Source organism: Lathamus discolor, chromosome 9, assembly GCF_037157495.1.
Source record: "Lathamus discolor isolate bLatDis1 chromosome 9, bLatDis1.hap1, whole genome shotgun sequence".
Lineage (NCBI taxonomy): Eukaryota > Metazoa > Chordata > Aves > Psittaciformes > Psittacidae > Lathamus > Lathamus discolor.
Genome location: NC_088892.1, coordinates 7190011 through 7203782, shown reverse-complemented (window position 1 = coordinate 7203782; position 13772 = coordinate 7190011). Strand labels below are relative to the sequence as shown.

Below are 13772 nucleotides of genomic sequence, written 5' to 3'. Positions count from 1 at the left end.
CGAACTTGAGACTCTGAATGAGTTACTAAGAGAGGAGGGGAGGAAAAGGGAAGGAAAGCTTCCACCCGCAGGTAAAGCTTAGAGCTGCTCCTAAATTCAGCAGCAGCAACCTGCACTGGAAGGTGATAAAACTCCAAATTCAAGCACGTGGCTAGGGAGGGCATCCAGGCACACAGCAACCTCGCAGCCCTTACAGGATTTATTTAAAGGCTATTCATAGATTTTACCCAAACTTCCCGGTTACCTCGGCAGGGTCCCCACCAAGCTGCTCAGCAGTGCTGTCAGATTTGGGTGCCTCACAAAGTGACCTTTTCACACCGCATTAGTGGCCATCATTTGCTGAACTAACTTTTCCTCCTGCTGCTTTGAATACACCAAATGGCTTCTGCGGTCCTGCTCAAGTCTTAAAAGCTTATTACAATCCACCATTCACCCACAGAAATCCTACAGCCCCCTGCAAGCCTCTGAAATGAAAAGTTCTGCCTAAGTTTTACACTTTACTGCACTGAGATCCAAGGTTTTAGCAGATCCTAAAAGGACTACAGATTCCTCCCATCTAGCAGTTACAGAGAATACCTCTTCTTTAGAAGTTTTTGTGGCTCTACTTCACCTCTATGAGATTTCAGTAAAACACGCTGCTACCGTGCAATTTGAGACACAAAATGCCTGGCACAAAAGCCATACTTCCTCTGCAATAAAACGTATGAGAGTCCAGATTTCAGTATTTTCCTCGGTTCTGATCATGTTTCAGGGGTTCTTGCAGCCCTCACAAAGAAACAGCAATTCCCCCACCCCCAAAAGTCAACCCAAAAAGACACTATGGGCACGCAACTGCCTTGCCCTGCCCATCCAACATCAAGGTTAGTCAAGCCTAGAAGGAATCGTTATTAGCTGCCTGTGAAAGGATCAGTGACATCCTAGAGTTTGACATCAACGAGGGGAAGGAGGATAAACTACCAGATACTAATCTTCTAATAAAGAAATAGACGAACATTTATAAACTCATGCTTACCCCACACATACAATCTCTGTTCCACGTAGCTCAGGAAGCACCATACAGAAGCAGCTTTGTCATCTATTAGAAGGTATAAGACAAAGCTGCTCCAGCTTCAGAGGCCTTGGACCACTGCGCTGGCAGGGGACATGTCCCTGCAGTTATTCCTCCTCCCTTTCATTCCAATGAACCTTGTTTACTCCACTCCTGTGCACCTCCAGACAAAAATGGCCCTTCAGCTACTGTACATCTTATTTGTCCTTGCTTCTGCAATAAGCACTCACATCAACGAGTGTTTAAAACAGTGCAAAATTCAAAAGAAAGTCCCCTAGGTGGCCTATGCATACAAATAAGTATATATTTTGCTTTTTCCACAAAAAGACACCCTGCAGGTTTCAAGCTTCTCTCACTGCAAGAGATCCTCTCAGGCAACAATGCTGATTTGGTGTAAGCTGATCCGTATCACTGAATCCTGCCTTTGTTTTTGGCAGTCCCCTTTCAAGGTGACTAAATTGGAGTGGAAGTACAGTTCCAGGCAGCCCAACAAGGGGCAAGGCTGTTCTGCAAAATCTAAAAGGCAAAGTAAGATGAAGCAGACCTTTGAGCTAAAGAATTAGCTCATAAAATAACCCTGAAAACCCCACACCAAAACAAAAACACAACAAAAAAACCAAACCAACAACGTCCATGCTGCTCTGTCACTGGTAATACTGGAACTATAGGAAGACAATAGCACCCCAGAGAAACCAACACTATACCTCCTGAATCACATTCATTCAAAACACCGCACATTTAATGGTCATGGGTATGGGCAGAGCTGAAGAAGCTGCTTCCTCGGTGAACCTGATTTATACCAACACAACTGGTTAAGGTCATGTCAAGCAATTACAACAGGTCAGCCCAAAACACATGGCTGGCCACTGACCCCAGCACTTCCAAACCCAGTGTGTGTGTGGCGCATATAAACAGACAAATAAAAAGCAAACCTACATTTGTTTGAAGTGTATGAGCCTGAAATTGCTAAGAAAAAATATTTGCTGTCTGCACCTGTGTGATACTGAGATTGCGGCTCTAAGTGCTCTCGACGCTGTGCACGCCACAGCACCAATGCACTAATCACTGGAGGATGTTCAGCAGCACTGTTAAAATGCAACAGTGAAGAGCAATTTCCTCATCTAACACGACTCCAAAGATCATCTGACGCATGCTCCCTTGGCAGTAAAACAAAAGCTTGTCCATATGGGGACCTATGCATACTCCGAGCTAAGACTTTGGTAAATTAGCCAATGCCCCATGTGAACACTGGCTGCACATAATGTGTGGATGCGCAATCTTCTGTTGCTGCGGAAGCACGTTTTCAGTTTCCTCATATGAATCATCTCAGGTGGAGGCTTTCTTCACACACATCAAGACTGTCCTTGACATTCCAGCTCACCACACATGAGCCTTTCAGTTTGTCTAAACACCACATCCTTAAAATGATGTGGCAAGTGAAAGACTCAAGGCAACCTTGGCAAGTCATGGCTGGATCTTCACAGCACCCCATCGTGGAATTACAATGGTTTGGGTTGGAAAGAACCTTAAAGCTCATCCAGTTCCAACCCCTGCTATGGGCAGGGACACCTTCCACTAGAGCAGGTTGCTCCAAGCCCCGTCCAACCTGGCCTTGAACACTGACGGGGATGGAGCATCCGCAGCTTCCTTGGATAACCTGTTCCAGTGCCTCACCACCCTCACAGCACATCCCAGCAGAAGACCTGGAAAGCCAGATCTATGGTGTCTCCTCCTCATGCTGGAGTTTGCCTCAGCACCTTCTGGCCCCATTCCCTCTGCAGCCCACCCTTCCCATGTTCCAGCAGTCACCCTCACCCACAAGATCTCTTCTTGCCTTGAAGAAGCTGGAGAGTAAAAACCACGTGCATGGCCACATCCACAGCCCAGGAGCAGGTAAATGAGGCCACGAGACCAGAACGCCAGTGAGCCGAGCACCGACAAAGGCAGAGGAGGAACTATCTGGGTCACACTATGCTAACAAAGCACGGCAAAGCTTCAGAGCCAGCAGCAGGACCACCGGGAGAGGCCCGGGGAGATGCAGCCTGCTCCACAACCAGCACGCCTCACAGACTCAGGGCCAGACTGCTGCACACTAAAATAGCTGCTGCATAAAAGGCACAGCCAGCTCTGCATATTCAAGATCAGAGCCGAGATAGATGATGAGATTCTCTGTGCTATGCACAAAAGCCAAAAATCACCAGTGCATTTACAGTTCAATATTCCTCTAATCCCATCTTTATTTCTAGTGCATAAATAAAGCTCATTACACATTATTTTCCTCAGAAACCCACTAGCAACCCAAAATAATTTATGAATGTGCTGTTTGCATGTATATATCCTTGACACCCACAGTAAACATCAAAACAAGGAATTCAGTCAGTCACATTGGTTGTAATACACAATTTCTCTTTTCTCTGTGCATTCTGTCACAGCTATACCCAGCAAGCTCCTTCAAGCAGCACCTTTTATGTTATTAGATGTACAGATATACAGACATACGTCATAGAATCACAGAGTGGGTTTGGTTGAAGGCACCTTAAAGCTCACGCAGTTCCAAACCCCTGCCACAGGCAGGGACACCTTCCACTAGAGCAGCTTGCTCCAAGCCCCTGTGTCCAACCTGGGCTGGAACACTGCCAGGGATGGGGCAGCCACAGCTTCCCTGGGCACCCTGTGCCAGCGCCTCAGCACCATATTGAAGATTTTATTTCCCTCCTTAAGCGCCTGAACTGGATAGAGATTTAAATTTACAGATAGAATTCCCCCTTTCCAAAAATTTATTCTGACTAGAAGACCACACACGTGCACACACACCAGGAGCACATCACGCAGACCAAGGGCAGGATGAGGAGCAGAGCTGGATGTGTGCAGTGGCTGCAAACCTTGCTCAGAACACACGTGGAACAGAGCCAGGCATCTCTGCCTGAAGCATGGGCCGTGGCAGGGACCAACACGAACTAGCCTCAGCATCTACTACTGCCTGATGACAACCAGGCGTAGCGGATGTGTATAACCTGCAAAGCGTTTTCAGTCACTGTATCTTTAGCACAGAACACGATGCGAGAACTAAAGCAGCAACACCACGTCAGGTGACAGCAGAGCAGACAGGGCAGATGCTGGGGAGGAGGAAAGGATGCACAGAGGAGCCCTGCAATACCTCCCTTCCCTTAGGGCTGCACTGCAGGCAAGACTGGTCAGCAAGGAGGAGCTGGTGCAAATCAAGGCACCAGCCCACAGAAGGGACCTTCCAGTGTTTGGCATCATGACGAGGATTACCAGTATAACACCAGAAGAAGACCCACGCAGCTCCCACCAGCTCTCACGGGCTCTTCAATCTGTAGAAACCAGATCTCCTGCTTCCCCGACACCAACATCCAAGCTAGCAGCTCTGCAGGATGAGATCTGTCCATCTGAGAAAGCAGCCTGAGCCCCAGCAGAACTCCCTTTCTGAGGGCTTTGTGTGTTGCAAGAGTCAGACACAAAAAGCAACTCTTATTACCTGCTCTGTGCTGAATTAGACATGCACAGTCCTCCTGATTGCACACACAAGGTAAAATTAAGCATCATGAATTCCCTTTAAAAGCAGATGTGTATGTCAGTCTTGCTCCGTCAACCAGCAGAACTTTCCTGCCTAGCTCCTGAATGCTGGGTGGTTTATTCAGAATTCACTGTTTGAACTGAGTAGTATGGCAAGGTATGGGGAAAAGAAAGGAGATGGAGACTAGTGCATGTAACACATTTGGAAATAGAATCAGGCAAACGCAACTTCACAAATAAGTAGTCCCATGCCCCCGAAATAAAATAAAGAATAACTAGAGCGCAAATTTAGGAAACCAAGAATGAAGCTTGGAAACCTGCCACTAATGGGAAAGAACGGATACGGCTTGTGAAATAACCCCACCGCTTCTGTGTGTAATCATCATTTCCAGTTTGGCCTCCCTACATTAAATCCGTTTTAATCTTCCTGCTAAACTGGCACAACGTTGACTTCAGCTTTTTGGTGTCCATTTGTTCTACCACATGACATCATGAGATGCCTGCCAGTAACAGAGAGATGCCTAAAAGCCTTGAAATTCTTGGCTTTGGATCTCCAGGTTTTCTGAGAACTGTTAATTTACTTTGGCTTAAATCCTAGATTTTGGCTCTACTTGAGAAAAGTATTTCTCACACAGTAATTAAACTTGTAGTGGACAACACTGAAGGAATAGGAGACGAGCTCCAAAAAGACTATGTTGTCTCGTCCCGTCTTCCTGAGGTTTCTCTGCCTGCAGCCCCACGTAGCAAGCAGTGGAGCTGTGGCACCAGCACTGCAGCTTCAGTTCTAATCAGACAATTAAGGAAGGAGAATTGGTATTTGTTAGGCAAAACTTTACGCATTATTACAAAGCCCAGCTGTCAATTAAAGAACAGCTTAAACTCAGCCCATGTCAAATTCAGAACAAGGCATTCAACTTCATAGCAGTGGCAAAATTACCTTTTCCAAAGCAACACTTCGTGGGGTCTCGGCTGCATCCCTATGGTGGTACAAAGCAGGAGAAGCCTCACCTCTCCAACCCACACTGGGACTCACCTTCTAAACAGGATAAAACCAGCACAAAGGCAGCGTCTTGACCCTCAAAACCATTGGGGACACAAGCCCATGGCCTGCTTCTTCCGCAGCACCCAATGGGAATTTGGCAGGATTTCCCTGTGCTGCTCGAGGAGCATGAGAACAGAAATGGCACAAGACTGTAAGTTCAAATACATTACAAAATAAGTCTGCAAAAATAGCTGGGCCTTGTAAGAAATACACTTCTCCATGGAAACCACCAGACGCTCTGAATTCTGGCAGACTAGAGAGAACGGGTTTGTATTATTAAAGGAACTGCCTATGCATTGGGGCTTTTACAGTTACCACCTTCCAAAAGAGAGGAGCAACCGCTGGTCTCCAGAACCGCTGGTCTCCAGAACAGGTCAACTGAACTTCCCACATCCTTTCCTCCTCTGCCTCTCACCCAGCAGCACCGCAGATCCCAGGGGACAGACGGATGGCTGGGGGATGCACTCTGCAGGTCTCTGCAGTGATTTTAATTACAGAGAGAGGATGGGAAGAAACAAGGAGGAAAATAAGACACCCTGGGGTTTTGAGACACCTGTCCGTACAACTAAAACACCTCCACTTATTTAGGTGTGGAATGAGGCAAAGCAACGCTCCTGTAATACATTAACAAACCTGATGTATATATTTCAACATCTGTGTATTCCAAACCTCTCACACTCGAGCAAGCGCAAGATAAGCCATTACTATTCTCTCCCTCACCCAAAACAGTTTCCACTTTGGATGCCAGGTGGGGAACTATAGATTAATTAACTCCCAACTGGCATTGATGGGATAATTATAGTCGCCTGTGTCTGGATTTCACTCTTTCCACAGTGAACTGCAACACCAGAAAGCAAATCCTAACCATGAACCTCCACTTCTCTGCTGTATCCCAACCAAGCGCTGACCTCTTACCTGCAGAGGCTCGGATACACAATTCAGAAGAACTTAATAGAATATTTTTAATGAAATAAAAACTGCTGCAGCCTCAAAACATGAAAGGGACGGGCTACAAAGGAGCACTCGTATAGAGAGCAATTATATTTTTGATATCTAATGGTTCTGCCTCAGGAAGCAGGAGCTGGCTAGCATCAAACTGTATAAAAGAAAGGATTATGGGCTCACGAAGAAAGAATGCCATTTTGATTTAAAACCCAGCAAAGCATAGTGCAGATTTGTTATTTTAACTCACAGTGCTTAATTCCTATAACGAGCCAGAATGCCATTAAGGGCGAAAAATACACGAAATACTTATGGGTACAAGAAATTAAAAGTAACCTCACTTTTCATCAATGGCTGTTCACCCAAAAGGCCATTCTTTGCTTCTCGAAGCCTTCTTTCACTTGCACAATACAACTCGGCTCCACGCGTTTTCAGCAGGAAAAAAAACAAAAGCTTAGATTCATTTCTGAGCACTGGCTACTCCACTGCAATTCCCAGCACCAGCTCAGGATAATCCCCAGCCAAAGGAGCCCAAACGCTCTCTCCGTGACTTCCCAACCAGCACCTGAAGCAGCTCCCACCTGTGCGTGTGTGATTCTGCCCAGTGCCTTGTTTGCTGGTGCCACAGGTACTGCAGGCAAGTACTAAAATAAATTCCCAGCATTTAATCCCAAATCCTAGCAATCATCATCAGGGGTGAAACACAAAGTCTGCACAACGAGAGAAAGACGCAGATCTTCCGCAATCGAAGAAATTAAAGGATAATCCCCAATTATTCAGAATATTTTTTACTTTTATGGCAGTGGCTTTGCTGGCTTTGTTGTGGTTTTGGGTTTTTTCCTTGTGCCTTGAGTCCAAAAGGATTAAGAAATTCTTCAAAACTGATGCTGCTCCTGCTTTTAAAGAAGGGGTGTGTTCAGTGTGCCTGGGTTAAAAGCAGCAACATGCAGTACTGATATACCAATATGTTCTTTCTGCGCTAGTCCATTAAAACAACCCAAACAAAGCAGTTCTGACAAGCAGACATGGAAGACACCTGCACCATCCTCACAGCAATATGTGACACTGGTCAGTCACAGACTGGTTTGGGTTGGAAGGAACCTTAAAGCTCATCCATTTCCAACCCCATGCCATGGGCAGGGACACCTCACGCTAGAGCAGGTTGCTCCACTGATTACAGAATCAGAATTAGACTTCTTTAACTGGTGGCATTTTCCTTCTTTTATCCAAGTGAGACACTGGCTACATGATTTCCTCAGGCCTCCAGTCCCTGATTATGTTCCTGAAAGGTGAAAGGGGTTTTGGCATCTGAGTGGGTTTATGCTTGTTAGCACAGATAAGCAAAGCCTAAAGGATAACACAGCTTTTCTCCTGTCACCACCTCCCATTCACGTAAATGCTTTTTCCTTCTTTTTCAGCTGCAGTCCTGAGCCACAGACACAGACCGAGATGTGCCCTCCCATTCAGAGACAGGTCAGAGGCTGGCATTTTCAGCACAAATAATTCCAAAAGCAATCATAAGACTTCAGGTGCTTGTACTTGGCCAAAGTCATCAAAGCAGAGCCTTTCTCCAAGATATCTAAAGGGGCTACAAGAAACCTGGGGAGGGGCTTTGGACAAGGGCCCGTAGGGACAGGCCAAGGGGAATGGCTTGAACCTGCCAGAGGGGAGACTGAGATGAGCTCTTAGGCAGAAGCTCTTCCCTGTGAGGGTGCTGAGGCGCTGGAACAGGGTGCCCAGAGAAGCTGCGGCTGCCCCATCCCTGGCAGTGCTCAAGGCCAGGCTGGACACAGGGGCTTAGAGCTCACAGGTAGGACAGTGTTCCAGCTCAATATCTGCCATGCCACACATGTGAAAGGCTTCTAAGAGCTTCATCACCTGCCCATCCACACAAAACAAACACCATCCACTTTGTTTTCTATCGGGGGAAAGAGGGAAAACTCTTCAGAAACACATTTCTGTAGTCCCCCATATTCAGCCACACAAGGGTTTAGCCACAAAGCTGGTACCTCGCCTTTCACTGACCTGTGTTTGCAAACTCACACCGAAAACAATTTTTTCTCCTCATTTTAATTTAATTTAATTGAGAAGCAGGTGCCTGCTGCGATCCCGCAGGGCACATTTATATACTCATGCTGACGTTACAGAGGTTCCCCACCATTCCTGCTGCACGAGCCAAATCCAGCTTGCCAGCCGCGCAGGGGCAGCCGTCGACTGAAAGAAGGTAGATTTAGATGAGCTCTTAGGCAGAAACTCTTCCCTGTGAGGGTGCTGAGGCGCTGGCACAGGGTGCCCAGAGAAGCTGTGGCTGCCCCATCCCTGGCAGTGCTCAAGGCCAGGTTGGACACAGGGTCTTGGAGCAAGCTGCTCCAGTGGAAGGGGTCCCTGCCTGTGGGGTTGGAACTGGGTGAGCTTCAAGGCCCCTTCCAATGCAAACCACTCCGATTCTGTGATCTCTCCCCAGCCTCCATGGCAGGGCAAAAAACTGATGCACCCTCATGTCCTGCTGAAGGACCCAGAGCTGAGCACTTTGATCCCAATCCCACCAGAGGGATGGATGGACAGACAGCCACCTCCTTGCCCCAGGGGATGGGTGGCAGCCTCCAGTGTGGAAGGCTTCCCCAGAGTAATTCACAGAGCTGCTCTGCAGGGTGCTGGGGTCAGGCTCCGCTGCAGGAACTGGTTTTCTTAGCGACTTGTCCCCTTGCAGGAATAACTCAAAGCATCAGCTGATGCCGTGCGATTTGCATATTTCCAAGGCACAGAATTAAAACCACAATGGGCAAAACAAAACCTCGCTGGGGATGACACACAATTCATACCAAAGCGGGGCAGGGTGAGAAAGGACCAGGAACAGAAAGCTGGAGCAGCTCAGTTACCGGGGAGATACACCCCTTTCCAGGCCATACAATCTACTATTTCCTCAGGCTAATATGATGTCCAATCGCAAAACCACGTGAAGGTTGCTCTGTTAAAGGGTCTGCTTCCAGAGATCAAGAGATCTCAGCGTCCACTGAACTCGGCATGAGCCATATTCACATGCACAGCTCATTGATAAAAATAATGCCTGGCTCCTCAGCCAATCCTTTTCATCTGTGGGCCCAGCCGCACGGCGGGAATGGGGAGGATGGCATCATTAGCTCCATTGTACAAACCACACAGCTACGGCAGTGGAAACACGATTTGTCCAAAATTCATCCTTGCAAAGAGAAGGAGAGAGAACCCAACAGGACAGAGCTCTTTTTTCACCATTTTATGCTCCGGGCTACACCCCTCGATGCCATAACAAGGCCCAGTTCACTAAATGGACGCACCACAAGGAGCTCAGACCATTTTACAGCCAATTTCAATAGATCTGAAACCCTCTGAAGTCCAAGCAAGTATTTCCCTGAAACCACATCACTGCATCCTTTGAAAGTATTAAAATCCAGAATATTCATCATCGTTCTGTCCACTCCTAGGGAGGGTGGGTAGGTGTTCAGCACCAAAGATATAATCAAGTGCTCAGATAGGCTTAGGAGTTTTAAAGCAAGACATCTGTGATAAAAGCAATCACAGCCAACAAACTACTAAGAGGAGCAGTAATGGGATTATCTGTCAACACAAACAAAAGGATAAATGCAAGAAAAACCATCAGTCCCTGCGACCGAACTCGCATGTATTTATCACAGACTGTGGCAGGGAGATTAAAAAACCTGAGGATCCAATAAAAAGTTATTGATTGTAAAAGTCTTGCTTTACACAAAGTTATTTGTTTATGGGTTAAGCTAACCAGCGTACAAAGGGTATGGTAGCAGCTAATGTAACCACCGACACCAAGGAAACTGCACCATCCCCGCTAAGCAGCCAAAGACGGGGTACAAAATAGGCACTCACACTGAAGCTCCTGTTCACCCTATTCTAGAGGGAAACTCCTCTCCCTCCCCAGCATTCAAGCATCAGGAAAAAACCCAGCCTACCACTAAATCACAATGTAGCTGAAGGCAAACACACAGTTGCATTCAAATCCCCCTTTCATTTTGCCAGCTTTACTTGTGTGAACAAGGCCAAAGCTGAAAACATTCTCCTTTTCGAGACTCAGGACTGGGAAGCCAGCACAGCCCTGGAACTGTGATTTGTGACAACCTCCTTGCATTAGAGGAGCACTAAAGCAAAGAGGGACTTATCCTTCAACCGTCTCTGCTGCCTGTTGCTCCTGCAGATGGCATTTTACAGCACAGCACCATTCATCTGTACCTCTTCAGCATGGCTCAGCAGAAAAAGCACCCTTGGGTGTTTGCATGCGCTGGCAGGTGGGCAGAGATGGGGCACACACATGCACACGTGTGCACAGGCACTGCCCTCCCAGGCAGCACACACGGGGAGGGAAGCAAGGAAGCAAGGAAGGAAGGAAGGAAGGAAGGAAGGAAGGAATGTTTTTATTCCTCCCACTCTTCCATAGCAAACCTTGCCTTGCCCTCTTACCGTTCCTATGCTGAGCGCAGCTGCCAAGGCTCCATCCAGATGAAAGGCTTCAAGCATGACACAGAAGCATCTACCCTGCTTCCCTTTCAATCTAATTACCGGATTCACCTGAGCACATGTAGGATGGAAGAGAGGGGGCCAGAGAGCAGGAAGAGGCTGCGGCAGCTCCCAGTTCATTTGACGGGATGCAACTTCTGATCCAATTCAAAGCCAGCACTCGTGGCCCGGCAGTACCGCGGATGGCCCTACCTACCCGGGTGACTGATCCCAAGAGCTCGCAGCGCCGTGCTCATTCCTTAGGGCAATTACCAATGAGATTCTCACTGAATAGGGTGGGCTCAGGCCCTCACTGCACAAAAACCCTCAGCAATGCCTACAAAACTGGCAGCACAACCACCAGGGAGGATGCCTCAGATAGGGATACCTGCCCATGTCTCATCAACAGGAGACTTGTTTCCCTACCCTTGCCTTTGCCCCACAGTAACAGACACCCCGGTGCTACCTCCCCACGTTACGATTTTGGATCCCCCCCCACCCTGTATTTTTAGGAACCTGTTCTCTCCCCTCTTTTTACACAGACACCTGAAGTCCACCCTAATCTCTGTGTGTGACACGCAGCTACAAGCTCCCAAAAAATGGAGTATCTAATAGACCAGAGGCTCCACATGCATTTTTCATCTTCTTACGCAACTGTGCCCCTCTGCACATGACTGAGGAGATTTTGTGCAAACAGCTCAGCTACCCACCTAATGCTTACTTAATGGAAGTGTTTGCAGAAAAACACTACAAGAATTTTCAAATAGAAACAATTAGCATTCGCAGTAATTTGCATCTACTTTCCCCCATTTCTAAAGCAGCATGCTCTGCTTTAATATTAACCCCTGCTTGTTCATCAAAGCCTTGTGCAGGGGAGTTTGCCACACAACTCCCATTAGAGACCACAGGAGCAATTCAGTTCAGCAGGGAAAAGATTATACAGTGATGCTTGAAACTTGGGGGCACTACCCTTTGTTTTTAAGCATCCTGCACGCCAGCAGAATGAGCAGCTTCCATCACACTGCAGCTATTTTCACCAGTGCTCTTGTATTTCCTAATCCCTTATCCTGTGCATCCACAAATCTCTGCAAGGTACTAGCGATGGGATTTACAAATGCAGTGTTCACCTAAGGTGCCCTAAATGCACAATGGGCTGAGACCAGAGCAGCCCAGTCTACTCTGCAGGTTGGAAGGAACCCAGTGCCTTCCCAGTGTAAAGGTGCGTGTAAACACCTTTAACACTGGGAAGCCTGGGAAACATGAAACAGCACTTCCTACCTTTGAGATTTTGCCAACTAACACAACGTGAACCCCTCCCTCGCTGCGTGGATCCTACCTCTGAAGACATGTCATGCTCACAAGGTAGTCTGTGGCCCAAGCAGGTTGGCCCCTGGAGTTAGGCACCATTTCCTCTGCCTGCATCATGTAGAAGAAGGTGAGTAGACGGGGACAAGAAGCGGCACAGAATAATTCCCGTAACACAAGACTGTATTTGCAAAGGTGCCCAAGAGAGTTACGGCTCAATCAACACGAGATGAGCATACTCTATGAGGCAAAGAAGAAAGGGAGCAGCTTCTTATTAAAACACAGCATCTTTTTCGCTGTCTAGCACAGTGCTCCACCAGATAGAGGGGTTTTTATACCGCCCCTTTTCTAAACCCCTGCAGAATTCCATGGGAAAAAAACAGTTCAAGTTTAAAAGCTCCACATCTGACGGCATCTAAGCAGAGACCACTTGTGCACTGCAGTGCTGTCCCCTGTGTACGTGCACTGCTACTCAGTCTTTAGATCACACACTTCTTTCCCTGCAGGACCCCTGCCTCCTTCAGCTGGCTGGTTTGATGGGAAGCAGCAAGTGATGCAAAACAAACGGGAAAAGCCTTGTCAATCTCTGCCTGATTCAGTAGCAAGTTTTGCGCAGGACAGATGTGGATTTACACTCATGTTACTGAAATACCTGAGGTTTGTAAACAAGATGGCTGAAGCAGACAGAAATACCAGAAGGATTTGGCTCCTTCAGAAGATGCTCTGGATTATTCATGAGGAGTTCAGTGGCCAGGGATAAACACCTAACCAGCTACTGAATGCCACCAAGAGATGGGACAGACATGATCAACAAAATACTGGGTTGTTCTAAACCATTACAGTACAAACTGCACCACTGACGGGTTTCTGAGGATCTTCTTTGAAGAACATACTATTTTAATGTAGGTTCTGAATGGGGTTTTTTTTGTTTTTAAAGATACAGGAGTCCAGACAGCATTATATTACTAAATTACTGAAATACGTCTAGCAACCTGGTCTAGTGGAAAGTGTCCCTGGCCATGGCAGGGGGCTGGAACTGGAGGAGCTTTAGGGTCCCTTCCAACCCAAACCAGTCTGGGATTCTATGCCTGGCATCAGTAAGATGCACAAGACTGAAAACAGAGTTCCCAGGTCAACATTTCCTGAACAAGGTAAATACAACAGATCCAAGCTAGTGGTAAATAAACTCCAGGGCAAGGACTGTTGACAGCACACTGAAAGATCCCCCCTTGCCTTCTGCTTCCTAAGATCATTTCAAAGCCTGCAGGCAAGTAGTAACTCCTCCAATCTCAAATGATGCAACTGTGCATAAGGGAAAGAGTATATTTTATCATCATCCAAGCAGCTAACCACAGGAACTTAGCAACATATCCATATCCACACTCCTGATGCAGAGGA

General features: G+C 47.2%; 1 protein-coding gene across 2 annotated transcripts in view; it reads right to left on the bottom strand.

Annotated features, from left to right (window-relative positions):
* Nucleotides 1-13772, bottom strand: part of NEXMIF (neurite extension and migration factor) — a 165674-nt gene that overhangs the window by 115364 nt on the left and 36538 nt on the right. The window contains exon 1 of one of the 2 annotated variants that reach the window (XM_065689778.1): nucleotides 5523-5537. The exons of the other annotated variant lie outside the window; for it this stretch is intronic. The gene's annotated coding sequence lies outside the window, so the exon portion shown is untranslated. Of the gene's footprint in view, nucleotides 1-5522; nucleotides 5538-13772 lie in introns of those variants that run through there. 2 annotated transcript variants of the gene reach the window in all.